The sequence below is a fragment of the Melospiza melodia genome, chromosome Z (genome assembly GCF_035770615.1).
Source record: "Melospiza melodia melodia isolate bMelMel2 chromosome Z, bMelMel2.pri, whole genome shotgun sequence".
NCBI classification, from domain to species: Eukaryota; Metazoa; Chordata; class Aves; order Passeriformes; family Passerellidae; genus Melospiza; species Melospiza melodia.
Genome location: NC_086226.1, coordinates 58,841,019 through 58,867,736, shown reverse-complemented (window position 1 = coordinate 58,867,736; position 26,718 = coordinate 58,841,019). Strand labels below are relative to the sequence as shown.

Below are 26,718 nucleotides of genomic sequence, written 5' to 3'. Positions count from 1 at the left end.
AGTTGTTTACCGAATGACTGTGACTGTACAAATAATTAATTGTTTTACTTAATAATTTACCTAGCAAATGAAATCATTCTGTGAAAACTGTAAGTTTGCAAAGACAAGGCTGTGGGCTAGATGCAGCAAGGACATGCAGAACTGAAGTGCTTCAATGATTTTTAAATACTCGACCCTTGAAAAAAGATCAATAGTTTTATGTTATGTCCTGCAGCTCTGAAACAGAGTCCTTGGTGCCTCAGACTGCCAGTGCAAAACACCCTCTTCATACAGGCACAGAAGCAAGCACTGAGCACTGAATACGTGTGAAATGTCACTCCAGAGGCTACATCTGGGTCAGGGCTGCCAGAATCCACCATCCTCAATTCTATTCTGAAAAACAGTTCAACTTAGTGCCTCTCGGTGCAATATTGAGACTAGTTACAGTATAGAAAGAAATGCAACACCTGAGTTTAGTGATAAAATCTGGGAGACTTGAGCTGCAGACCTCACTCCAGAGGATGTTTCTATGTGTGGTACAGGAGATGTTAATCACAAGACCAGGATATGGAGCTGCCTGGTTCTCTTACAGGTAGGCCTGTGTTATGCCCCCCTTTTCATTCTTGTTCTGGATTAGATATTAATGTCAAAGGACTTTTAGTAAAGAAAATCACTTTTTTATCCCAGTCAAGTCAATTCCTTGCAAGAACCAAAACTTTGGGCAAAGTGTGGGGGAAAACCACTCCCTGTGAGAAACTAGACCCGTGGCTGACATGGACATGTCGATGGGAGGAGCTGCAACCTGCTCTTGGCTCTGAGGATGAACACTGCTCTCCAGGTGCATGCAACTGCTGCTGTGCAGACCAAAGGGATGTCTCAGAGAGCCAGGTAGCCCTGTCTGCTGACATGTCTCATAAAACAGCCAGGATGGCAGCTAAACACAGGACTGGAATTGGAGGAGCTGATTTCATACAAGCAGAGCATTCAGGAATTACAAGTAGTACAGAATGAGCAATGTATGTTTGCTTTTGAACATGTAAAAGACATGGTCTGGAGACAAGAAGGAGAGGAGAAATCAGATTTCACTAACAGACCCTGCATTTTACAAAGTAGCAAACAGCCCAGTCATGGGACTCACCGTGTTTAAGTGTAAAATCAGAGAGACCTGTTTAGCAAGACTTTTTACAGCACTCTCAATTATGCTGTGCTCCTGGCAACCAGAAAGATGTGTTTTAACATGTACTTTGGCCTCTCTCACATGGCATATTGCTGCACATTTGTCTTGACAAGCTCTTTTGCTTTACTGTGTTTGTAGCCAAACCGATGTGTGGTGCAAGCAGGTTCAATCCCAGATCAGCTATTGCAGCGAGGGATTTGGCATTCAGCACTTGTAATTGTTCTTTTCTCAGGCCTGCTCTTGCACAGCCTTGAGCACTGACTTCTCAGATTTTAATGCAAGCTGAAAATTCTCAGCCTTTTTTAGGATTGAACTGAAAATAATTAAGGCAATCTTGAAACCATCAACACAAGTTGATGAGCAGATTTCCTCCTCCTGCTTTTAGGCTTGGGTATGAACCTTTTGCTGATCAGATTATTGACTATGTTAGTGAGATTTTCCACAGTTCTGGGTATACAAATCAGTTATACTTTTGGAAGACATAATTTAAGGTTGTCACAGCTGCCATAAATCTTTGCATTCTCGACATAAATGGAATAAGCATATAGTATTTTTTTCTTATAGGTAATGTTATAGAAAAGGTTTAATTATAGGAAAGAGGTCCTATAATAATGCAATTCTGAGTGCGATCCACTTCTAGCTGTGTTTGCATTCATTCTCTAGTCTAAAATGTTTGAAACCTGTGGACATACTTACAGAATAAAATGTAACTATAAGATAGTAGTCACATCAAGCTGTCTTTCCCAATGCATTTGCTTATTTCATTTTGGCTGCATGGAAATGGTGGTATAATAATGTACCTGCAACAGAAACCAATAGGTCTTGGCACATTTTGAGGATAACAGCTCTCTTGAGAGGACATCAGCTAACACCAAGCCAGTCTACTGATAAGTGCTTTGGTAGAAAGACAATTTATTGGGGAGTAAAAGAAATACTAATTGCATAATATTTTGTACTATGTAACATGATTTTTCATGCACTGGTTTGGTGGTAACAATATAACTGAACAAATAGCTGGCGAATACCTTTCTCTCTTCTTGTCAAACATTCTGCAGTTCCTGGGAGTAAACAGTACATTCAGCAAGCTGCGGCTGATGCCAACAGGACACTACTACAGGTATCAAGAGTAACAGAGGGCGGGAAGAAGTGGTTGGGGTTCTTTTTTTATCCATATCCAATCTGGATAAATTAAAGTGAGATTTGTTGCAGGTTAATATACAGACAAATATGAAAAACAAAACAGTTCAGAATAAACCTATTCCCCCCACCACTCCCCCCAAAAAATCAACCCATAAAAACAACCAATCCACCCCTAACTTCAAAACAGATGGGAAGGAGGATCACTTTGCATTAGTCTCGTGGTACTAGTAGCTTGGAAGGCTGCCATGCAAGAAGCAGTGGGGAATTTTTTGGGAGTGTATAACTGGCACAACGCTCTGTGCTACCTGCCTCTCTGGACCTTCTTCTGCTAGGGGGCACATTAGAACAGGGGAGGAGATTAGAGGAGGTATTTCCAGATTCCCAGCTGCATTTCATTATAGACAACAGGCTTCTGTGAGAATTGGGAATTTCAAAAAGGAAAGTGCCAAAGAGTGATTATTTCACAGCCTTCCCTGAGTTACTGCTAAACCAGAGAGCCCTTTACCAACTGGAACCCACCGTGCTTGGAAGAGCTCCAGGTGGTAAGGCCTGGTTTCCCTGCAGTTAGGGGTCAGACCTGCACTGCCACGGTTCAGTCAGAGCTCACCCCGATACAGTGGCTCACTTGCCTCATTACTCACGCACTTAAACGTCAAGAGCACAAGTGAGCCAGAATGAGCAGGGCATTGCTCTCTGCTGCAGATGAAAGGCCATAAAAAAGATGTAGCTGAGTGCATCCAGACACTGGAGGCCCCAGTGAGGGGGCAGGAAACGCTGGTGAAAGCACCAAGACCTGGAAAGCAGTAGAGGATAGAAGACTGCCTGCATGCAGGTGCCTGCATCCCATGCTGGAGGCAGGCTGCCCTCCCAGGCTCCCAGTGCCAGGCTGGCTGGGAGGCGCTGACTCAGACCACCAAGCCCCAGCCTGCTGCAGCTGCAGTGCTGCCCGGCAGCCTCACCACCCTGTGCCCTGCAAAAGCAGGAACGCCACACCAGCCTGCTGGCCACAGAAAGCCCCACTGCCATGGACTGCGAGTCAGCACAGCACTGGGGAAGGACCTGCTGCCCCACCACCTTCTTTTTGCCCATCTGCAGCAGGAACCAGATCCAGACTGTGGAAACAACTAAAGCAGCTGCAGATGTGCCACTGCATCAGCTTTAGCACAGCAAACCTCCCTCCTGCAAGATCACCAGGTCAGAAGGAGCTGGGAAAACCACAGTGTAAAAGATGTCTGAAGGTTGTGAGACCTGCACCATTGGCACACTCTCCCCAGAGGGAGAAGAGCAGGTTTTCTGTGATGGTTAACCAAGCTGCAGATACCATGTATGTCTTTCAAAGTCATCATGATATTCCATTACTTAAATCTGGATATTAACATGCGGGACAACCATTGCATGTGAACAAAATCACACCCTTTCCCTGGCAGCTAAATACCCAAATATGTACTGTGCTCACATATAAATATGTATGTCACCATATGCCTAATGAAATGTCAAAAACTGGTTGGAATGCATAAGATCTTCCAGGGTTTTTTCCTCCTTTATAAGTTAGGAACAAAAATTCAGCACTGAAATCAAGCAAAAGCTCACTTTTTTATTCATCAGTTACAAAATGAGGACACAGAAGGGTACAGGCAGCAGGTAGACTCCTAGCTCTGAATTCCACTGTTATTAACACAGATAACCATAGGAGGCACAGCCCAAGGTAAACTTGCTCCTGTAACAGTCTCCTCCAGAATGCTGGATCATAGGCAGGTGTATATTCCTTTTAGGAAGCAAACCACTTGTGACAGAGTCTGTGTGTGGGTAAAGATGATAGATACTCTATCACTTTAATTAGCTTCTTCAAGAAAGGCAGATCTGCATCAGGCCTAGCTAAAACTGAGAGCATATTTTATCCTGACAGACGCCCCCTTTGGCTGGGCCAGCCATCTTTGAGGTCACAAGAAGGACTGGGGTCTGACTGGGGCTCCTGGTCCAGACTCTTTGATACTGATGGCTCTGTTACATGGTAAGCCCATACATGATTTGGGTCTCCAAAAATTTTCAACACCTTCTTGTAGCTGCTGGCATGAAGGCGCAGTGAGTGGTCTGCCCCTTGCCTACTTCTTTCCCTTCAATGGCTCTTCCTGGGTATCTCAGGAGTGAAGATGCAGCTTGGCACTGTCCCTCCGAGAACCAGGAAGAATTAAAGAACCAAAATTCACCTTTGGGGGGGCAGCATCTGCCATTCTTCTGGAAGCCTTCTGGGAAGTGACCTGGCTGGCAGACCAGCACCACTGGTGCTTTGCAAATTCTTTTTATGCTCCCGATCTTTGCAATTCCTTCTACCTTCGTAGACGGTCCTCTGCCATGAGCAATCTTTTCAACTACTGTCTTCCACAGACACTTCCCAGGGGACATTGGAGCCTTGACAGCTGGGGATGAGCTGAAGACCTGCCCTGAAAGGAGGACAGCAGCAGGGAGTAGGGGAGAAAGAGAGCATGGATGCAGTGCTCAATGGTAGTGGGAATGAAGGGTCCGAGGCAATAGACCTGTGAGGGAGTGGGCAGCTCCAAAAAGCTGCTCTCCTGAGTGGGCAGCTACCAAAAAAGTCCTCAAGTCCTTCCCATCAATGCCCCGACCCTGCTCTGCGTCCTCTGACCCACTCCTCTGGGTTCCCTGTGCGTGCTCCTCACCTCTGGCTCTGGTCCTTCATCTGCAGCAGAATGGGTCCCACCCGGCAAACACTCCTGTCAAGTGATTTTTGGAGGCCGTGGCCCCTTTTACAGTGATTATGCAGTGCTGCAGCTAAGATTGCTGAACTTTTCACCCTTTTGGTCACTCATTTTTACAAATCATGGCACCATCACACTTCTGCATATGGCACAACCAGGGTCCTGACCAAGGGGCTTACTTGCAGCACCAGGGAAAATAAAAGGAGAAATCAATATTCCAGGGGTTAAAACAGTTCTCAAAGGCCAGACACTCGCAGCTATAAATCAGTGCAGCAGGATTCAGTACAGAAAAGCTTATGTCTGTTTAGTATCTGGCCTGAAAAGAATTCAAATAATAAAACTGCAGCAACAAGATGGACAAGAATGATTAGATCATCGCCTCCATCCCTCAGGGCTGGGACATCAGCTACACTGAGTGCTTTGTGCTGTGGTCAGTAAAGCTGTAGTAGGTTCAGGTTCTGCTAAGGCTTTCCACTTCTGTATTCCTAGTGCTTCTTCTTTTACAAATGTATTTTGAGTGAATAATTTATGCTTGGGATATTTAAAGAACAGAAACCTAAATCCTCTATTTACTGAATTGAAGCAGTGCTGGCCTAGAAGGAAACAGCTGCAATGCCTCACTTCCCACTGCCTCTTCTGTGCTGACCTGCTCAGGACCTTCAACCCAGCCCAGGAAAAGCATCCTCTCCAGAGGAAGCCTTATTAGAAGAGCAGCCAAAATAACTCATAAATGACCATGCTAAAATGGTTTACTTAACATCTTAAGGGTCCAGGTGTGTTACAATAAATTTTGGTTCCTTGCATCTTCTATGACAAAGATGAAAGAGATGCCACATTCTCAAAAAAAAAAAGATCAGAACTGTTCCTGTTAATTTCACATTACCAATTCCTGCAGCTCCAGCCTTCTCTCTCTTTTGAGCACAGAATCCAAATTATGCTGTCTTATGCCATCTGGTGAATCCACAGGGGATGAGTAAACAATACCAAACTGATTTCCCTATACCAAGGGAACTTGGCTTGCTTTCACATTCCCTTGGAGATAAATCATTATTATTCTGATTGCTAAGGCAGATTCCACTAAGAGCAGAAGGAAAGGAAGGGAAGTGATAAAGAGACCTCCTTTTGCAGTAAGAATGCAGTGGAGATCGTGGAGACAAGCTGCAATAATGAAAGCGACCGAAGTGATAGGGGCTGCTCTTTTGATGTTCTGGGGAATTGCAAGCCTTGATTTAAGCAAATAGTATGCATCTGCTCTGCAGATAAGCAGGGGAAGAAAAGCGTGGGTGAAAAATCTACTGATTTTTAATAAGGGTAGGCAGTCTGAAGTACATTTTGTTCTCAGCTAAATTGTCAAATAGTAAAAAGGTAAATAAATAAACCAGAGAAACTTGAAAACTGGGTTCAGTAGATCTAGAAATGTATAACATAGGGGAGAGGGATTTCATTCAACACATATTAAAATTATTTCCTTTTCTAATTAGATCTCATTAGATTGATGGTTTTAATCTACCAAAACTGTGCAACAACTTTATGGTAAGAAAGTGATAGAGAGAATTTTGGCCTGCAAAGACCTAGAAGTGCATGAAAACAGGCATGTCCATAGGTGGCCCATCATGTAATTGGGCAGCTGTAGGGTTTTCAGAAAGAAACAGAGCACAGATTTTGGACCAGAGGCCTACTAGAGGCAATAGAGTCTAAAGGGTGACCAGAAATGAGTTCTTGGTACCTTACATGTTTTCAGGTGAGGTCACATCTGATTTTTTCTCAGGCAGTGGTTTAAGCCATTAGTGCAGTGCTCAGGGGCAAGGCTCCTTTCCAGTGCCTGTTGCAGACTTCCCAGCACCACTTGACTCATGGGCTTATCCCTGTCCTTATCAATTGAATCTCCCTGACAGGTGCATCCAAGTCTGAGGGCAGCCCAGCATTCTCCAAACCTGAGCAGCTGCATCTCCCCAGCAAGGCCAGCACATCCCAGGGTGCTCAGAAACACAAGTGACAAACCCCATGTAGGATACATCCCAACAGTTGCACATCACTGTCCTTGCTCCCAGCGTGTGCAAGAGCACTTCTTCAGGATGGCTGCCCAAAGCAGCAGATGACAGATTGCTGCTTAGCACAGTGGTCTGCTATCTGAAGGAGAAGAGTTGTCAGGAATGTCCTACTTAGGGGATGAAAAATGCACCATCTATAGACTTAGGAGCTGTATGAGTCATTATGGCAGAAGTAGAGGGGAAAAAAAATAGCGTCCCTTAAACTTATTGCCCTATCATGGGGACAATGATGAGGAAAAAAGAAAAAAAAAAAAAAAGGCAAGTCACAATGCCCTTAAGAGACAATGCAAGCATCTACAGGATGAATTTGGGGAGAAAGGACAACTCAAATCCACAATAGCAAACCTCAGTCAGTTGTAGGGGTAGCAATTAAACTGTTGGGAAAGGGATGTTTCCTCAGTGTACAAGGAGAAAACAGTTTTTCATCTAACCCAGTGGATAATTGTAATAACATGAAGGAGGAAAAAAACATTTGCAAGTAGAAATGAAAGAAATTAATAATATCCTATGAGAACAGCAGGTCTAACATCCAGCAAGGACCAAAAAAAAGTGGAGGTACTAAATCACCCAGGCAGCAGACACCAGGGAAAGAACAAGGATCCCCCAATCTTCCCTCTGGCACTCACTTTCGTCTCAGGTGGTGGCAGAGAGGGAACCAGTGACGACAGGCAGGGTGTCTGAGCTCCCACCTTGGAGAGGGATGGGGAAAAGTGGCTGGGATCAGGCTCCCATGGGGACCTGCTGCAGGCAGCGATTTGGCAGCCTGTCCAGACAGGTCCTGCAAAGGGAGGGGAGAGTTTTTCTCTTTCACTCTGTTTTTTGTTTGTTTTTAAACACCAACTGTATTCCCCAGTGTTTATACTCATGTTTGCACTCATTAGCAGCAGTTAATACACCATCTTTGCCGTGATATTTGTGGATTCATAAGGCATTGGTACAACAGAAACTTCCTCAGCTGCAGGGTGTTTGGTTTGTGCAATTCGTTTTAGGAAATCTCTCTGGATTTTCCCAGGTTTTGTACACAGTTAGTTTTTTGGATGCTTGTGTCTGCAGTTCAAACCCTTCTTTGCTTTTGATATGTTCTCATGGCTATGCTCCATAACACTCAAAAGGCCAGCTGAGAAACAAAAGAAACCTCTGAGATCAAAAGGCTTCCAGCTTGTATGGGACCTACACCTGCGACAGGCTTACCTTGAGAAAAAATCTGCTTCTGAATTCTTTTAAGGAGACTGAAGTGTTAAGGATGTAAGATGTATATGTATATATAGATGCATGTATATTTTTTTTTCTCACACGTTGACAGTCTCATTCTTATTACAGCTCTTCCCAATAGAATAACTCGTTTGTTAGCCAGGTGTGATGAACTTGGGGCTCTGGGCTTCATCATGACCCGTTAACACCGTTAACACCATAACCCGTTAAGCAAAACTATCTCCGGTAATTCTTGTGGATTCACATCTGATTATCTGTCAGGTCTTATTTTCTTTTTTTAATTTTAGTCAAAACACAACTGATATTGAGCCGATACTTCTTGTAATACCGTCCTTCACCACCCCTCCTCCCCAACATGGCGTTTATATACTATGGGGTGGTTTTCAGTTAATTCTTCCAAAACGAGTAGGAGCGAGGTCCACACTTCAGCCAGCGTTTCGTCGGTGCGGTCTATCTGGCTGCACAGCAGCGGCAGGCTGCGAGCTACTCTGCAAAAATAAATTAGAGGCAAGCACGGCTTAAACAGAGAAGCGGCCTGTCCCCGCCGCTGTCCCCCGGCCGCCCTCCCGGCCCGGCGGCGGCTCCCGGCGGGCCGGGCACCGAGCACCCAGCGGCGGGGGCAGACGGGAGCCGCCCCCGGCCCGCCCGGGGCCTGCGGGCATGGACGGGCACAGCGGGCCCTGCTCTGCTACGGGCTCTGGCAATTCAGGCCGTAGCTGGGAATTGCTAATCTCAAAGGAAAGTATTCGGTGCAGAATGTGCATAACCATCAACCTAAAGTGCCAGGGCAAATTGCCTGTTCTCATGCAGGTAAACAAGCTCCGGGGACACGCCAATGCCCTCCTGAAGGGAGGACAATGTCGCTGTTATCAGCCTCTCCTATTCTTTTTCATAGCTGAAGGTGAAGCCCTGATGCTTACACAAACGCTAGCCACAGCGGAAGATTCTTTTTCCATCGGATCCCTGGTAGCACTGTTGTCTAGTGCAAAAGCTTCATTAAAATTCAGACTTCCACTCCTACCTGATTATTCCAGCAGCGATCCGCAGGAGGTCTGACAAGGCCCGGGCAGGTGGCAATCCCTGTCACATGCGATAGTTTCCGCGCTGCCTTTTTGGAAAGTGGCCAAGAAGCACGAGAAGCACCAAAATTCAGAAAACAACAAATATAACAAAAGATTTGGGGGGGTGGGGGGTGGGTAATGTGGAGCAGAAGTGCCAACATTCAGATGACCCAAAAGTGGTTCCGAGCAGCCTTCTGGGCAGTCCACAAACTGGAGGTGCCATGGACCTCATTTATCCCTGCAGCTTGACCTCTTACACAAATTAAATTTTTGAAAAGGGGAAAAGAAATCTCCCTATCTTTCTCCAGAGACTACGTACACCTCTGCAGGGCAGTCAGCCAACAACTGCACAACGTAGTGCACATCTGCCTTGGAGATCTTTCCTTCTCATTTTGGTTCCCAAGGAAACATGATTCACAAATGAAAGGGCACTTTACCAAGCTTACAGCACATCTCGGAAGAAATTCAAAGTTTTTATGTCTAACTGTTGTCCCAAAGAGAAAACTCCCCAAACCAAAATGTTATATTCTTAAAATGATAGAAAAAACTACTTTTTGCCACATCCTTCCGTCAGGAACATGGCAAAACCAAGAGCAGTATGTTCTGCATGCTGCAGTGCCTCCTTGTTTCATAATCTAAGCTCCGTGAAAAAACTGTTTTCTCCTTCTGTAACTGACTCCGGACTCACTAAGGATGCAATTAATTAAAATTATATTTATTAATGAATAACCATCTTCATTCATAATAAACGCAGTTATGGACTTCCTCTGAAAGGGTTAAAGTGCTTTTTGGCTGCTTACCACTTACTATCAATTTGCGTAGTTAACCCAGCAGGGACTGAGGAGTCAGGCTGGGAATAGCAGTATGTTTCCAGTCTACATCAAGGATGGAAGCCTGACATTGTATAAAGTAAACAAAGATGGAGTACTGCAGAATACTTATTTTAAGTAAGGACTTTATCCCATTTGAGCAAAAAGGATCAAGAATGTTTATGAATAAACCATTGAGTGCAAATACTTTAGACTCCACCATAACAGGCTAGAAATAAACAAGATATTTCTGTAATATTAATTCTGGTTTAAGCAGTAACTGTATGCATGCTGAGGAAAATTAAATTACACCAAAATACTTTGTGTGGGAACAAGTAATTCTTACCATTTTATGGTGCTGCACAAATGGTAAATAATATCATAATGCAACTGCTTTCTACAAAAGCCGATCGGACATAATTTCTCCCAATTTATCATGCTGGTTCGTACCAATAAGTTCCCAAAGGAGCAGCTTTGTTAGCAACAGATATTGATTTCTGAGCTCAGACTGCATCTTCCTACTATTACATTTCACTTGAGAAATTAAAATGTTTCTGAAGACTGGCAGTGGGGCGACACATCTCCTTCCTGGCAAGGAAACATCACAAGGCACTTACTGCTCTCAGCGCCAATTCCATTTACAAGGCTCTAGTGCATGGGAAACTTTTCTGCATTACTAATGAATAACAACTTCTGAAAGATGGGAAATTAATTTGATAAGAAGCCACCCAAAGCCTTGCAGAGCAGGATAAAGGCATCCAGGAGGAATGCATAAACAGGATGGCTGAGTCGGCAGGGTAAAGCAGGAGGGCTGTCACAGCAACACTTTGACTTTCCTAGGAGACACTCCTCAAGGAACAGCTTCCCTGAGCCCTGAAAGCCACATCAACATGGCACTGATTTCACAACCAGCTTCACCTTCTGGCCTTCTCTAGATGGCCCTACTCACATCACTACAGCAGTAGTAGGTCTGGCGAGAGCCAGGAAGGTACTGAGAGCTTCTGACCTCCCTAATTAACTCCTTAGTCATCACAGCCCTTGATCTTTCTAGCATGGCCTGTCTTCCTTGTACTAATCCCTGAAATCAAGAGAAGTGCTGACAAAAGTGTAATTACTCGGGCTGCTGTTTTATGGTATGGAGCATTTGGTGGCAGGTCTACTTGAAGGTGTTCCTGTTCCCCTTGCCTGCCCACTGCTTGCTTCTGGTGGGGAGACCACTACAGCAGCTTTGTTGCAAGCTGCTTGAGGAAATGCCCCAGCTTAAAAAAAAAAATGAAACCTGCAAACAAACACCATGCCTGAGACAGATCTATTCGTGCACAGAGGAGACATTAGGAATGAAAGCTGATTTCAGCAGGGAGACCCAGAAGCAGGGCTGCCTCAGGCTTGGATCATCTCTGAACACTTGGTAGCCTTAAACATATGAATGTTCAGGGACATTTCTGCTCCAGGAGGAATTCACTATTTTTTTGTATGCCAGGAGACAGCCATGGCCAGCAATAAAATTGCTAGCAAATGTGGTAATATTTCCATTAGGGAAGATGTGTTTGCATCTGGGTTCAGCTTTATGCCTAGAGAGTTATCAATCAGTGCTCCTTCCTTTTGATTCTGCACTATCAAGTCTGATTGGTGTTTTTGTCTCTGAGGTTAGAGACAAATTTATTGTTTTTTCTTCCTAATACCATTACAGCTTTGTCCTTTTGGCTTTGCGAGATACTTTATTTAATCAAAAATGAAAAGAAGAGATTTTATTTCTGCAAAGACTAACAGGAGGCAAGAGCTGGTATTACCAAGCTTTGAGAACAGTTGCTATCAGGAAAATTATTCTCCAAATGGAGGCTGAGGGCACTGACCACAGTGAACTGAACTGTGACATGTAATTTCATTACTTTGGCTAGGCTAAGCTGCCTAAGCTTATTGCTGCCTTCAGCAAGGGAGCACGCTGGCTTGCAGCCACAGTGGAGGGATGTAAAAGGCTTGAGAGATGTAAAAGGCTTGAGGGTTGCTACAATTTTCCCAAGTGCCTAAAAAGTGTCCAGTTGGTCATTAGCTGATCACCTCTTGGTTTAAACAGATCACACACTACTGTGTTCTGAAAACCCATTGGTTAGGCAGTATTGCTGATACAGACTTGCTCTTGAAGAATTACCACGCATACAGGAAATCTGTTTGATTCCCACATGTGTTTGGTTTTCAGACTTACAGGCTCCATGGTGGGGTAGGGGGAAAACCAACAACCAAACCATCATTAATTCCCTTGAGATTTGTGCTGCATTATTTTACTCTATGCAATCCTTTGTTCTTCATGAGTATATACCAGTACAGCATTTCTTCTCCTTCCTGGCTCTTTGAAAGTAAGAGAGTAGGATGAATAACAATCTTGCATGGTGGGTATGTATATCTCTCTGTAAACATTTATATGTGACTTTCATGTCTGTGAATTGTGCTGGGCAGATAATCACGAAAACTTGACAGTCTCTCCTTCAAAGCAGAACTGTGAGAAGCAATTACATACACTTTGAATACCAGCTGGACAAGCTTCCCACAGCATAAAACACCGTATTTAATTTTGAACGTGGAGGAGTTGCATCCTGCCATCTTTACGCGGCCTTCAAATAAGATTACTGCACTGTGTTCCAGGAAAAAAACCATGATGTTTATTATTTGCACTAGCTGCAGAAAACCCTGGCTGAATTCACTGACCTCTGTGATACATGGGGTAGGACTGAATGATCAATCATCTTTAATCCTTAAAACCTAACAACAGAAAGAGGGAAGTGCACAGCTCCCCCCGATATGTGCTGTTCTGTTATCTGTGGCAGAATCCCTGGTATATAAGGATCTGAGCTTTGTAAACTGCCTCATAAAATCCTGCATTTATCACTGGTGTTGGTATTGGGTGTAACTAAATGAGCATGGAGAGTGATTTAGCAACATGTATAAACACGACCTAGCAATGCAAATCACAGTTCCTGCGACTCTTTCTGAGCTGTTCTTAGAACAGGGAGGAGCAATACACAATAAAGGGTGAAAATCATCAGTTTTCCCCTTTTTGAGCTTTTCCTTATTGTTAATTGATTCATACTGTGAATTAGTTCTGGTTGGTGGATACATTTTGGTGTTTTGTGAGTCTGAGAGCATGTCCTTACCTCCATTCACATTATGAAACAAGCACAACAAACATGCCTATTGACTGGGTATCTGCATTTGGTCATTTGAGAAATGTGTCACCATAAAGGTCACTTGGATGCCTGAGGACAGGAGGAAGGAAGGTGTAAGTGTAGAGGCCCACACATTGCACAAGGGCTGTCAAGTGACAGGAGCTGTAGACAGGCTCTTTTGCACCCCCATAAAACCTGCTACTCCACACACCACTGACAGCAATGTGTTCACTTTTTTTTTAACTCAAGGCATATACCTGCGCTCAGTCAGTTTCAAATTATCATTAATCAGCACTCCAAAATCACCCTGAAGTCTTCACATGCTCGTTGCTGTAAGTCAGTCAGCCAGAACACAGGAAAAAAATCTTGTGTGATTTAATTTCCTTGGTCTGAAACATCAAAAAGGAGTGTTAACTATGTGGACAAAAATCCTACTCTGATTTATCAGGACTTAAAGGCGTGTTTTTAAGTCACCATTAGCATTTTTCCCTAAGTATATGTACAGCTAGCCACTGGAAGAACAGTTTCTGCTTGAGTGCTAGCTACACCTGTTTATGATAAAGTGACTGGCCAAGAATTACCAGTAAAACCCAGAATATGATACAGGTGGAATTGGCAAAATTAAGGAAAAAACTGTGAACATTCTAAATAATGGCATTTTCTTGTGTCATTTCCTACTATGGGAAAGCTCCGTGAAGAGGGCTGTGTTTGCAAGGATTTTCACAAATCCTGCTGAGAAGGAAGGTGTTACCTGGGAGGAACATGTTGTCCTCACGTCTGTACTTTTTGCTAAAGATGAAGCAATTTGCCCTGAAACTTTGTTCCTCCATATCAGGTCAGGATTTTGCACAAGTTGCTCTGGTGCCAAGCTGAGCTGACAGCACACTGCTGACACTTGGGAAAAGGGGAGAGAGGTAACGACACCAAGGAGCAGCCGAGTCTCCCTTGTGCCCACAAAATGCAGCACGGCAGACGCAAGTTGTCTTGCACCACCCTCTGATCAAATTCAGTTGATGATCAGGGAGCTGGGAACAGTTGAGACCATCCCACAGAAATTTTTGTCCAGAGCAATGTTTGAAGACCATGAAGAGGATGGTCTTTAACTTCTGAAAAGATGAGCAAGTGCCATTAAAAGGCCTAGAAAGGGAGCTTGTGTAAATTCTATTTGCCTTTTCCATTTAATTGAGAACAAAGTAATTGGCAAGATTCAACAAAGACACAAGACAATAATGCCTCACAACTAGGACATGGTACTAATAGGTTTAAAATCCCTCAGAACAGCATTTGCTTATCCCATTTTTAAATGTGTTAAATAAGTACATTGCATGAAACTTTAACAATACATGGTGCAAGTGCACGTTGTGCCACCAGTCCACTGCACTGAGATTGGAGATAATTTGACTTCTCAACTTGGCCTACTGTACCACTGGCATTGTTGTCCCCAGCTCCTACCACTGGTAATTTCCTGCACAAATGGGCAATCCCAGCCTGCATTTTGAATCTGTATTTAAATTTTGGAAGATGTATCACTTAGCGTTGGTGAAAGTATCTGTTATTTTTGCAAAAATAGCAGGCAGCTTAACATGTCTGGGTTTCAGTTTGGCTTCTTTCTTTGCTTCATGCAGAGACTCATGAGCGACTCTTTTGATGCCATTGGCTTTTTCATCATTACATACTATCTATTAATTTCATATTACCAGACTTCCTTGGCTGTTATGTATGAAATTATTTCCAAGTGACTAACTTGCAGACAAACAAATGAGGTTGGGCTCTGGACCAGGTAAGGGAGCACCAGCCAGGGAGTCTGGCACTGTGTTTGTCTTTGCCTTAAAATGATGGGACTTCATGCAGAAAGAAGGCAGGAGCATCTGTATGAAGTGTGACAGTGAGCAGAAGGTGCTGATATGATTCTGATCCCTGAAATCTATTCAGACAGTCTTTGATTGAGCTATTTGTGCAGCTGCAAGGTCAAAGAAAAAGTGGGCACAGAAAGAAGTAGATACTTTTTCCTTATCCTTTGTTGTAGGGTCATTTTTTGTTGTAGGGTATTTTTTTTTCCAATAAAGGAGTGTACGCAATAGATTTAGACTGAATACACAATGCAAGCAGACTTCCAGTGACTCTCAAAAGCATTGCTTAAAAATGTCTGCCCCTAGGCATATCACTCAACGAATCCCAGAAGCTGGAAACTTCAGACCTACTCTAGCAGTGAAGACATATAATAACCAGAAACAACAGGCCTTGAAAGCAACTTCAAAACCCTAGGATGTCTGGGAGTGAACTTTCTTTATTGCTCCTAATTACAGAATATTTCTTATCTTTCTCCTTATCTCAGTGGAAAAACATATTTTAAATGTGAGAAACATATAAATAACAGGCCCAGCTAAGTCATTACATTTTCCTGATATTTTTCTCCTGATCTTGTTTTCTCTACCTCTTTTTTTTCTTTTTCTTGGATTCCTCTTACTAAAAATGCTTGCTTTCTACTTGACTCTCCTTTCTCTATTTTCATTCCCAAAGCCAAAACAAAGAACAATGGCTATCAGCTAAGGTCCTTCATAATTCCTTTGTTGACATTTTTCTTAGCCTTCTTCTTGCCTCTCTTAATCTAAAATAGAAATGTTAAGCCTTAATCAAAGAAAAACAAAGGGTAAACATTATGTCCTCCCAGTTCTTCTAGTTTACTCCTAAGGTTAGTAGCTCTAGCTATATCAGCCATACCTGGTTGAATGTAGCAAGAGTCAGGGTTCCTCAGCAATGAGGTATAAGGAAGAGGTTCCACTTTTGTCCAGGACATGAGCCCAAATGCGCAGTACAGCCCCTCCCGTGCTCCCTCCTGCCTCCCCTTTATGCCAGTGACCATGCTGTGGCAGAGGGAAGAGAGACAGCTGTTTGGGTAACAAATCACTTTAGTGTCACATAAAAGAATGCAGAACCAAAATCTGAGCTAATAGGTTTTACTTTACAGTTTTGCCAGGCCCAGCACAGGTAAATTACCAGGGCCCTTCTGGAGCAGCAGTAGCCCACATCTCTGACATCTCTGAGATGTAAACCTGAGGGAACAACAGACCTCTACTGTCAATATTTCCTACCATGCTTCATTACCCTGAAGACTACCAAGAATTTTGGACTCCTCCTTTCTCACCTTAGAATTTCCCTTGATGTTAAAGCATTGCAGATTTACACCAGAAAATCAGTAAATTGTTCCCAGAGAAATGGTCAATCAAATTATTTCACCACTGTTTCAATCAAAATGTTTCATTATACGTATTTTTTAGTGTTAATTAACAAACATTAATTTTCAAAATGAGAAGACCTTCAGGATAAAAACTTTTGGCTAATGGATAAAAATTTTGATCAACTTGATAAATTTAGTTACAAAATCAGTGTTTAGTTACAGGAACTGAATCTCTTTTGTTGTAAGTAGTTTTTGTTAGGTGATGGAGAATTTTCAGGATTATATAAAAATAATCTCAACTTGCTCTGCTATGAAACTTTTGCTTCCTCTTCTTCCCAAATGATTTTTTAAAAGTTTTCCTGTATGGTCTGGCAGTTCAGCAGAAACACGAATAAAGAACTTTTAAGGAGGGGAATGTTTTAGACAGAAAAAAGACATCTTTTCCTAATAGCTAAACCTTTTGATACACTTTGAAGGCATTAATCATCAGTCTTTGTATTTTTCTTTCCCTTTCAGGGAGGACGGCAAGCTGGAGATGCTTAAAATGACCTTGTAAAATTATCTTTGTGAGTCTCTTGTCAAAGACTAGCCTTGGTCCCTTCCAACCTATCTTTTATTTGTCTTTTTGTTACTCCCTGGAACAGAGGTCTGTGTTCCCAAGAGGGTTTTAATAGTAGCAAATCGCTCATATCAGCTTAGAAAAACCCATCCTCTCCTGTACTGTATGTCCTTTTATTTAATTTATAATAGCGACGCAATTGGATCCTTTGCTTTGTTCTCTATATAAAGTAACAGAAACCTAATAGGAGCAACCGGTGGAAAGGAAAACCTTACTCTAGGGCAGGAAAAAAATGTCCCTGTGACAGACATTACAGCGGGAAATCATGACCTGGTTTAGCTTCAGCCAAAGAGGTGGTTATTAGGGCAACTTAGTTCAAGAAGCAAGTTACATCAGGTTTTTGCATTCTTTGGGAGTGAGAAGGACAAGAGATGCCAGCAAAAAAAAAAAAAAAAAAAAAAAAAAAAGTCACACAAGGAGAGGAAAGCAGTCTGCTTTCACCTTTTATTCACAGTATATTTCCACTGCTGACTTCTCATTTTGCAGATTCATGGTTGTCTGAGTGTTGACAGGAATCAATTGGCTTGTCATTACCTGAGAGAGATGCCCTGTACAAGAACAGAAGTAACTATGAGATACATGCTTTAACATTAATATTGTTTTTCTATCAAGGTTCAAAGCTGGGAGTCTACAGGTTTTAGCTGGGTAACACAGTAGAAGTTACAGTCAAAGATAGTTACAGACATTGGTACAAGTCAAAAAATCCCACTAGTCTTGTGGCCCTCTCCAAGTAAAGTGTGTGTATGGAAAGCAACTGAATTAAAATGCTATTCTGATTGACAAAAAGGCAGACTCTTCACTCACTACTGTGGTGATGCATTCCCCCCTTCTCAGACCACACAATGATCTGAGACATGCATACATAAAAGACACAGGTCTGTGGTTACTATCTTTTACAATCAAGTTTGTCACCAGAAAAATCTCTTATAATTTCACTTCTTAATTTGTTTTTGTAAAGCATCATATTAAGTTATTAGTCTATAAAAAGAAGTAAGAAAAGTAAGAAAACATCATAAAATATTGTAATAATGCAGGCAATAAAAACGTAGGGTTCATTTAGGAAGAATGCAAGCTTAGTATAAAGTTTACAAATGTCTCAATCCAGTACTGTCAAACCCTACATTTGCTTTTCCTGTATTAACAACAGAAGACCTTTGTTACCTCTCTGGTTTCATATTTATTCATTTGACTAGCACATGTTACCCCACACCAATAGTTTGATATTGGTATAATACATATTAAAAACATGTATTTAGAAATAATTCGTGAGATTGGTAATGACTCCATTAAACAACTTTCATTAATTTGATCTTTTTGGAAATGTAATTGCATTTTCAAAAAACATAAAAATATAGATTGAATTTTAGTTTCCTCATTATTTTTATTGTACTGCATTATTGATGTTGCCTCATTGACCTTGTCCCCTGAGGTAAGCACTGCTGACACCTTTTTTATTATTTTTCTCATTAATAAACATGTGCCTTCTTCACTAGCCCATGTATTTCTTCTACCATGTAGAGTGGATAAAGCATCTTTTATCATTCATTTATTATTCATTGACTGTTGATTCTAAGTCTTTCCATGTCATCTTCCTATGGAAAATCCAGTGGAGTGGTTGGTTTTTTAATTTTGTAACCATGCACATAACTTAGCTGTTTGTGTAAGAATTACAGGCTCTGTGTTTGGACACTGATAAGTGAAAACAGAAAATATTTATTGCTGTTTTGCCTAGGAACAAAGTATGTTATTAATGTAATTTGCTAGTAATATTTCATTTTAAAATACAAATGCTGACCCAGCACCCCAATGATGGGAATTCCTACCACTTTTGCCAACCTTCCCTAAATTCACCATGTCCCTTATCCCTTTAGCAAATTTTCTAACAGGCTGTGCTGTGAGATTTAATAGACTAGACTACAGATAACTTTATGGTTAGACATCAACCTACAGTGTAGCTCCCCTAAATCTGTTATTCCAGATTAGGAAACAAAAAGGAAACAAAAAATATTCTCTGTGACCTTTACAGTGTTCTTAGCCACACAGATGTACCAAAGGCAGAGAAAAAGACCTTCCTCTGCCACGTCATCTAGACATGCACTTCCCCTACTCTGCTTCATCTAAATGCAGATGGTAATGAGTAACATTTACTTAGCTCCCTCTTCTCCTGTTTTAGGCATACAAACATGGTAAATACAGGGACACTTTTAAAGTCTCTGAGTGTATAATTGCCATGTTTATCCATAATGATATAGGAAGTGTTCAGTCCAAAGAAACCCAAAAAACCCCAAGGTTAGGAGATAAAACCCCCTGACTATTATAATTTAGTTTCACTGACTCTGTAATTGCAAAAGTGAAGTCAAATGCATTTTCTCTGCCTGATGGGGAGGATACAAAAGTAAAAGGTCAAGGCTTTATCCATCTGTGGTTCTGTCACTGACTTAGTGTATAATCTTGCACAAATCACTTTGAGCTGTTGTGTATCAGGTTCCTAACTAGCATAGTTAATGGCGTCTTCTTGCTCTGCAAATAATTTTAGGTCTATGTTAATTCTAGTAGCTTAATAATGTTAATCAACATTAATTTATTGGACAATGCTTTTAAATGCCTTTTGTGTGCCTATTTTTCTGTACTAACGTTTCCAAAACTGTTTTTATTGTCATGACTGTAAAATGTATTTTAAATCCTTATCTTTACTATTTTATTTTCCCACAATTGGTAGCGAAAAGGGATTTTCTTTCAGCAATGTGTGCTGTTTTCCTCTAATGCTGGCTTACATCAATGACAAGTGATCTGAAAAGTCATACCATCACAGCAGTATAAAAGTATAGCTTGAAACTTTGACTTAATTCAGAATTGTTCACAGTTGCATTCATTCAACGCAACTATTTATTCTTTTATTCCCTCATCCATTCATTCTCTTATGCACCCTGCTATTCCTTGCATTATGTATCAGTTTGCAAACCTCTGGGCATGTTCAATGCCCTTTTCACTGACTTACTAATAACCTACCACCTGTTCACTCACTCACTCTTGGACAGATCTGCCCTCAGTCTCAGACCTGGCTGCTGAGACGCTTTTGGTCTCCTCTCAGACCCTACTCTGCTCCTGTATCTTCTACCCTGTAGCTTATTTGTTTGTGAGTTTAATTAAGGACTGCAGGTTTAAGAGCACCATCAGTTGTTACAGCTTTCTTTAACCCCTTTTTCTTTCTTAATTACTTATTTATTTTTCCTGGCACAGATTTGGTACAGCTTGCCTAGACTTAAAATACCCATGTGTATATTCAACCTCAACACATTGTCTAAGTAAGTGTGTTAGGACTGAGGCAGTCTTTATATACTATTACTTTGCAGAAAGCATTATGTGTCCTTTTGAAGATTAGGCTTTATTATGCTTATAGTAGAGGTTTTTAAAAGCATGTTTCCTCCATGTCCTTGGAATATCCATTATGGAATTGATGTGGACATGTATTAATAATTGTTCATTATATGATCTCATTGCCACAGCATGCAGTATTTGGAAGATTATTATCTCTTTTAGGAAAACAAAATCAGTTGTAATTACCATGAGGACCAGAATCTTTAGTCCTACACCACTAGCTCACATACAACCCAGATTAATATTACAGGCCTCTGGAAAACCTCTCAAATTTGTGTCAGAGGTCATTTGGTTTTTAGTCCTGTGAAAAAAATTACTTATAATTGTAACTAGAGGAATTTTCAGTGGTGCAATTCATGGTACCAGCTGTAAGTTCCCAACACTGTTATTACTAGTGCTTTCTTTTTCTCATCAAATCCCATTAGGTAATAAATACTTGAAAGAAGGTTCTAAATGTGATTGAGAATCTGCCATTTGACAAGGTACAAGTGTGAATTCCTTGTTTCACGTCCAATCTTCAAGTCTGTAAGACTCTCCAGGTTTTGCTGAGAATGGAGATTGAAAGCTACTTTATAAAAACTAACAATATAATTCTTAAAAGGTAATGACATACAACCTCAACAGAGTCAGAAATAATGGAAATTTTGTCTTGGTGCTAGCCTTTGCTCCAGTTCTTGTCCCACTCCCAGTTTTTGGAAATTTGTGCACACTGCAGGCTTCAAGGGGAAACCTGACAAAATCCCTGTGATTTTCCTACTCAGAGCTAAGAACTGCCCAAGCCTAGATTTTGTAAAATGAGAGATTAAAAAAGTATCTTTGTTTCTTCCCTTGGAATATCATTTCATAGTTGTATCCCTCAGGACATGCTTAAAGTCTTGCCTACACTATAGGGTTTTGCTAGCATATCAATACCAGCAGTCAGTCCCAGTGGAGATCAGGTTCATCTTCTGATGGTATAAACTACAGCAATTTCCCAAATACAAAATGGCAAAGACTTTTTTATCATGCTACTCTATTTTCAGCAAGGATTTTCTGGCATGGGTTCATTTGACCCTGTCATTTATGCTCCTGTAAGACTCATCAGAAGTGGTTCTCCCCCTTTCTTGCAGACTGTGGCTTCTCAGCCTCTCCTGCTTCCCCTTGCTGTTGTCCCCAGAGCTGGGCATGACTACTTTCTTCTCCAGGCTTCATATCCAATGCTTTGATGGCATTATGGCCCTATCTGATGTCAATGGCGTGATGAACACTGGTTATCCAGTGTTAAGCTGGACTAAGTTACATCACCATTCTGAAAATGTAGCGCAGGAAAACTCATTGTTTACCACACAACAGACTGTTTTCTGGCTATCCTAGTACCTTCCTTCAGATGCTACCATTTTGTACACTGAAATATCAAGGCTGCTTTGCATGTAACTTCTTTAAACTGAAGTTATTATCATGTCTGCATGCTTTAAGATGCTCGATTTCCTCAATGATTTGTTCTTGACGTTATTTCTTACCTCACCTAGCTAATGTGAATTATTAGAGATTGACTAGCATGTTATTGTAAAAATATAATATTGTGTAATGCTGGAATTTAAAGGTCAGCCAGTAAAGCAAGTGCTAATATCTGACAAACTAAATATTTTGTTCAGTCTTGCTTCAATGACGACTGCTAACCAAGCTATGGCAATCTCATGACACTGGTATCACCAGTTCCACAGCAATAAAAAACCCAAACCAAACCCCAATCTAAAACCAAACACTCATGTGTTGGTCCATGTCATTCATCTGAACAGTCACACCAGGCGCGCACGAACATGATGGTAATCAATAACTCATCAGTGACTCAGCAGAAGGATCGCAGGTGAGATCTGTGCATTTACTGACCTATTTTCTGTCCTCCTTTTATACACCGGCAAGCAGTCACTTAAGCGAACCTATGCTTTTAAGGTGCAATAATTCCAGTAACGTTTGCTTTCGATAAGAGTTATTTCATTCCCATGGTACCGAGAGGCCGGATCCCAGGGACGATTTTCCCTGTGGTCTGCGGCGAGCGGATCCATCCTGCCCGCGACGAAAAGGCGGAGGAGGAGCAGTGGAATGCGACAAGTGGCACTAGGTGCGAGGAGCTGCGGCGGCTCTCGCTCGGCCCGGCTGAACTGCGGGACACCGCACCTGCTTTCGGCAGAGGCGCCTCGGTGCCTTGCTAAGCCGCGCAGCCCCAGGTGGCGCGGGAGGAGCCCTGGCCGGGCTAATGTCACCCGGAGCCGTTGCCGCTCCGGCCGCGCCGCGGGGCCGCTGCCGTTAACGGGGCCGCGCCGGGCGCGGGGGAAAGGCACGAGCAGCACCAAGGAGAGGGCGGCTCAGGCCCCTACCCGAGCCCCGGGACCGAGGGCCGGGCCCGCCCCCAGCACCGCTCGGCCGCCATACTGCGGGGCAACCCAAACTTGTTACACACGGGCACCAACTCCTCCTCCTCCTCCTGCCCCTCCCGCCGCCGCCGCCCTGCCCCCGCCGGCGAGGGGAGGAGAGGGCTGCGCCGGCCCAGCCCCAGCCGCGGGGAAGGCGCCGAGGCAGGCAGGCGCCGTGCGAGGGGAGCGCTGCAGCCCCCCGCAGGTAGGAGCGCCCGGCGGGGCGGGCTGTGCGCCGGCCGGGGAGGAGGAGACGGCGGCAGGGGGCGGGCGGAGAGAGCAGGAGGCGGCGGCGAGGGAGCGGTCGGCACTGGGGCAGCGACCGTCCGTGCCCGCCGCGCCTTCTCGCGCCGAGGTGGGTGCGGGGCTGGGGGACCCGGGCGTGGGGGGGGGGAGGGAGTGGCGCGGCTGCTCCTAAGGAACGCAGTTCGTCCTGCCGCCTGACAGGGCCCGGGCCGCCGCTGGGCTCGGGCGGGGGGCTCGGGCGCTGGCAGCCCCCGCCTGCGACGCGGCCGGACCGAGAAGGAGAGGAGGAGCCTCCAGCTGCAGCAAATGAGCGAGGGCTGCCAGGTTTATAAGTCCGCTTTTCCTCCCACCGCCCCCGAGCCCCGCTGACTCCGGCGGCAGCGACCGCCGGCTGCGGCCCCGCCAGGTGCGTGCCCGGGGTGGCGGTCGGGCCCCCGCCGCCCGCGCTTGCCGCACCTGCCGCGGAGACGGGGTCCGGGGGCGCGCCCGAGGGTGGTGAGGACGGATGCGAGGCGTTTTCGCCTGGCTGAGAAGTGGTCGGTTTCCAAGGGCCAGCAGCTCAGGTTGCCAGGAGTGTGTCCGGGCGTTTCGGGGAGGCCGCCGTCCCTCGTTGAGCGAAGAGCAATACGCGGCACTGGGTGCTTGCCGTGGGGTAACCGGCTGCATGTGTTCTGAAGAGCTGTTATGTGCTGCTTTAATTTTTAGCTGTCAGGAGAGTTTAAATCAGGTTTCCACAGAGGTGCTGAGTTTGCAAGGTACTGGTGAAGAGAGAGTTTTCTATCCCCATTTGCCCCTCAGCTAATTCTGAGGGGATGTCCTCACTGCTTCCCGGAGGTGTGGGTTGTTGCATGGTATTTTCCGCGTATACAAAACTACGCATCATGGGCGTTTAAGGGAGAGGGATTGAGTGGATTAATGCAGCCGTGGTAACTTCATTGTTGCAGCTCCTTTCTATTACGTGACTGCCTTTAGCAGGGAGGGGAACAGGAGCTTGATCCTGCCCCGGTGTAGGAGGGAACCTGATGGATCTGTAGATGGAAGGGATTTTTCAAGTCTGCTTTTTGGTTTAATGCTGAAACGTGTTCCTGCCTTCATGGCGTTATTGTCACGTACCTCTTACGGGGAGTTACTTCGGCTGAAAAATGTGAAAAATCACCTTTAAGTTTATAGCACCCAGGTATTTCTAGTAGCTCTGGAAATCAGTGTAGTAATAACGCCTCTTTTTTAAAGAAAATTGAAATTCTCGCAGTAATTAGCACATGTCTGTTGAGTGCTTTGTGCCCATCAGGCTCAGAAATAGCTACTGATCTCATACTCCCTTTTGGATACCTGTATGGAGGTTTTGTTAGAGAACTGTTTAATGACTTCTTTTATTAGAAAGAGTGCGAGCTCAGGCAGTTACGCAAGTGCGCCTAAAGGAAGCTGTGCTGGCTGCATGGATGGCGAATGTGGAGGCCGAGCCGGAGTGGGAGTATCGTTTACAAACTGAGTTAGAAAGGGGCATTGTAAGAGAGGACCGAGTGGCTCGTGTTGGGTGAAACACTGCTGTGCAGGGAAGAGCGTTTGTACCGTGTGCTGCCTGGGACGAGCAGGCTACGGATGGATGGCCACTCATTCTTTCTGGTAGCAGAGATGAATTATAGGTGACTTTTTCCACTGGAAGCAAACGGGTGGCATGAGACTGTGTTACTGCGTTTATATGCTTAGAGGGAAAAAAAAAAAAGGGAGGCTTTGTAAATGGGGAGCTGGATTGACAGATGAAGTCTGTCTTTACTATCATCTCTTGGCTTGTAGAGGAAGTATTTCACCATCTCTCCCCCCTTCTCTGAAGCAATTACTTTATATAGCTTTTTCAATGGTCCAGGATTGCTGCAGAGTCTGCTGACAAAAGCTGCTTGCATTCATACCTACCAAAATAGGTCTATAGCTGGTTTTTAAATTTCTCTCCTGTTTTTTGTTTTTTTTTTTTTTTAAGAACAAAAGCCATTGTAGCTACTTCCACAACAGATTAAGTGTTTGATGTGAACGGTTCTCTTTCAAAACTCTAACACTGATTCATAGGTTTTCTGGATACTCTTAAGTACAGGTGTGCCCAAAGACTTAATTTAATATGATGTGTTGCCATCTCTTTGCTGGTACTATGATTCAGTCTTCTTTCCTCCCCCCACCATCCCAGTCCCTGCATAAACAGCTATTACATTGAACACTTGATAACCTTTTCTTCCAAAATGCGTGGATTCATACCATTAAGAGGTCCTGCAAAAAGAAGAGATGTTCTAGATGCCTTGGCACATCCCATGGTGGCCTGCCTCCTGAGCAGCTGAGCCTCAGAGTTCCCTGCTCCGTGCAGCCTTTCGCTGGGGAGGAGCTAGAGAACTCGAGAGGATCTGTCATCTGCTGAAGGCCACTGGGGTGGATGGAGTTGAAAGCTGCACTGTGCTTGCTCTGCAGCTCACTCTTGTCCTCTCTCCCACCTGTCTTAGGGGGTGTGTGCCAAGGGAATATTTTCGTTTTAAAATACATTTTCGTAGCTGTTTTCTTGCAGGGAAGCAAGTGGGAGGTCTCTTTCAGTCATGTCAAAATCAATTATTGGTCTGGGCTGCTAGCATTAGATGTAATACTTGCATATGTCACCTGGTTTGCAAAAGGTGTTGGATAAGTAGCTAGGTGGTTGTGCCATAATCTGATTGTTAGGGATGGCTTTTCTAAGTGGGAGTCTAAAGCAACAGAAATAAAATCTTGGAGCATTTCTATCCTGGTTATGTTATCTTGGAACTCCACTGATTGATTGTTTTGTTTGAGTTTTGGTTTTCTCCAGGAAAAAGGGAATCTCAAGCTAGTTGTTGCAACAGGGATTTTGTAGATAACAAGAATATAAAGTATTTCTCCTGAATGTTCAGAGCTGAAGTTATTTAACCCAGGTTTTGCCATGCAGAGGTAATGAAATAATTGCCAAAGTTGACTAACATGTCTTGTAAGCCTCCAGTGCTTCCAAGTGTTGGATCTCGTTGAATTCATATTTTGTGATTTGAATGAGTTGAAAAGTAGCTTCTGAAGGTATATGACTATAAGAGCATTATTCATGAGTGGGTGGTGATTGATGATGAGTCTTACTAAACTAAAAGTCAAATACTTGCAGACGTGACTGAGACAATTTTTCACAGTGTTTTAAATTCTGGGTAGCATGTGAGAATAAGGTTTGAGATTTAAAGCTGACAACAAAAACAAGTAAAGCAGATAGGAAACTTCCATTATGGTAATATTAAACAGTTTGGTGGGGGAGTGTGCTCTGTTGTGCCCTATACTCAGTTGCTGTATGCCATGTTAATTAACCGAAGAAAGGTATGCTCATTTGGAAACTTGCATAATATACAAGGAGCTGGAAGTGCTTTTGGCTATTTGTTTGTTTGCTTTTTCTCTGAAGTCTTCTGCCTCCTTTTTTCTAACTAGTAATTTCTCTGATGATAAAGCAATGTTTTATAAGGCCTTCTTCATCTGGCTTTGCATGGTAGTCCTGTGCCTGAGTGTTTAGGTAGATAGGTAAAAGAAGTGTATTGAAAAGAATGAAGAAAGTCCCACTTAAACTTTACTTATGTC

The 26,718-nt window shown here is 43.4% G+C and overlaps 1 protein-coding gene and 1 long non-coding RNA gene across 11 annotated transcripts in view; one reads left to right on the top strand and one right to left on the bottom strand.

Moving 5' to 3' along the window:
• Positions 1 to 8,311: 8,311 nt before the first annotated feature.
• On the bottom strand, positions 8,312 to 16,157 carry LOC134432477 (uncharacterized). Its single transcript, XR_010031351.1, has 3 exons — positions 16,029 to 16,157; positions 9,298 to 9,384; positions 8,312 to 8,764 (listed from the first exon to the last, which is right to left on the bottom strand). It is a non-coding gene; the product is annotated as an uncharacterized LOC134432477 (long non-coding RNA).
• A 6,844-nt stretch (positions 16,158 to 23,001) lies between these two features.
• The window catches only part of SEMA4D (semaphorin 4D), a 98,706-nt gene continuing 94,989 nt past the window's right edge, over positions 23,002 to 26,718 (top strand). For 6 of the 10 annotated variants that reach the window (XR_010031181.1, XM_063180361.1, XM_063180359.1 and 3 more), the window contains exon 1: positions 23,145 to 23,230. The gene's annotated coding sequence lies outside the window, so the exon portion shown is untranslated. Of the gene's footprint in view, positions 23,081 to 23,144; positions 23,231 to 23,502; positions 23,528 to 26,718 lie in introns of those variants that run through there. The other 4 variants (XM_063180352.1, XM_063180358.1, XM_063180357.1 and 1 more) reach the window with 4 other exon arrangements.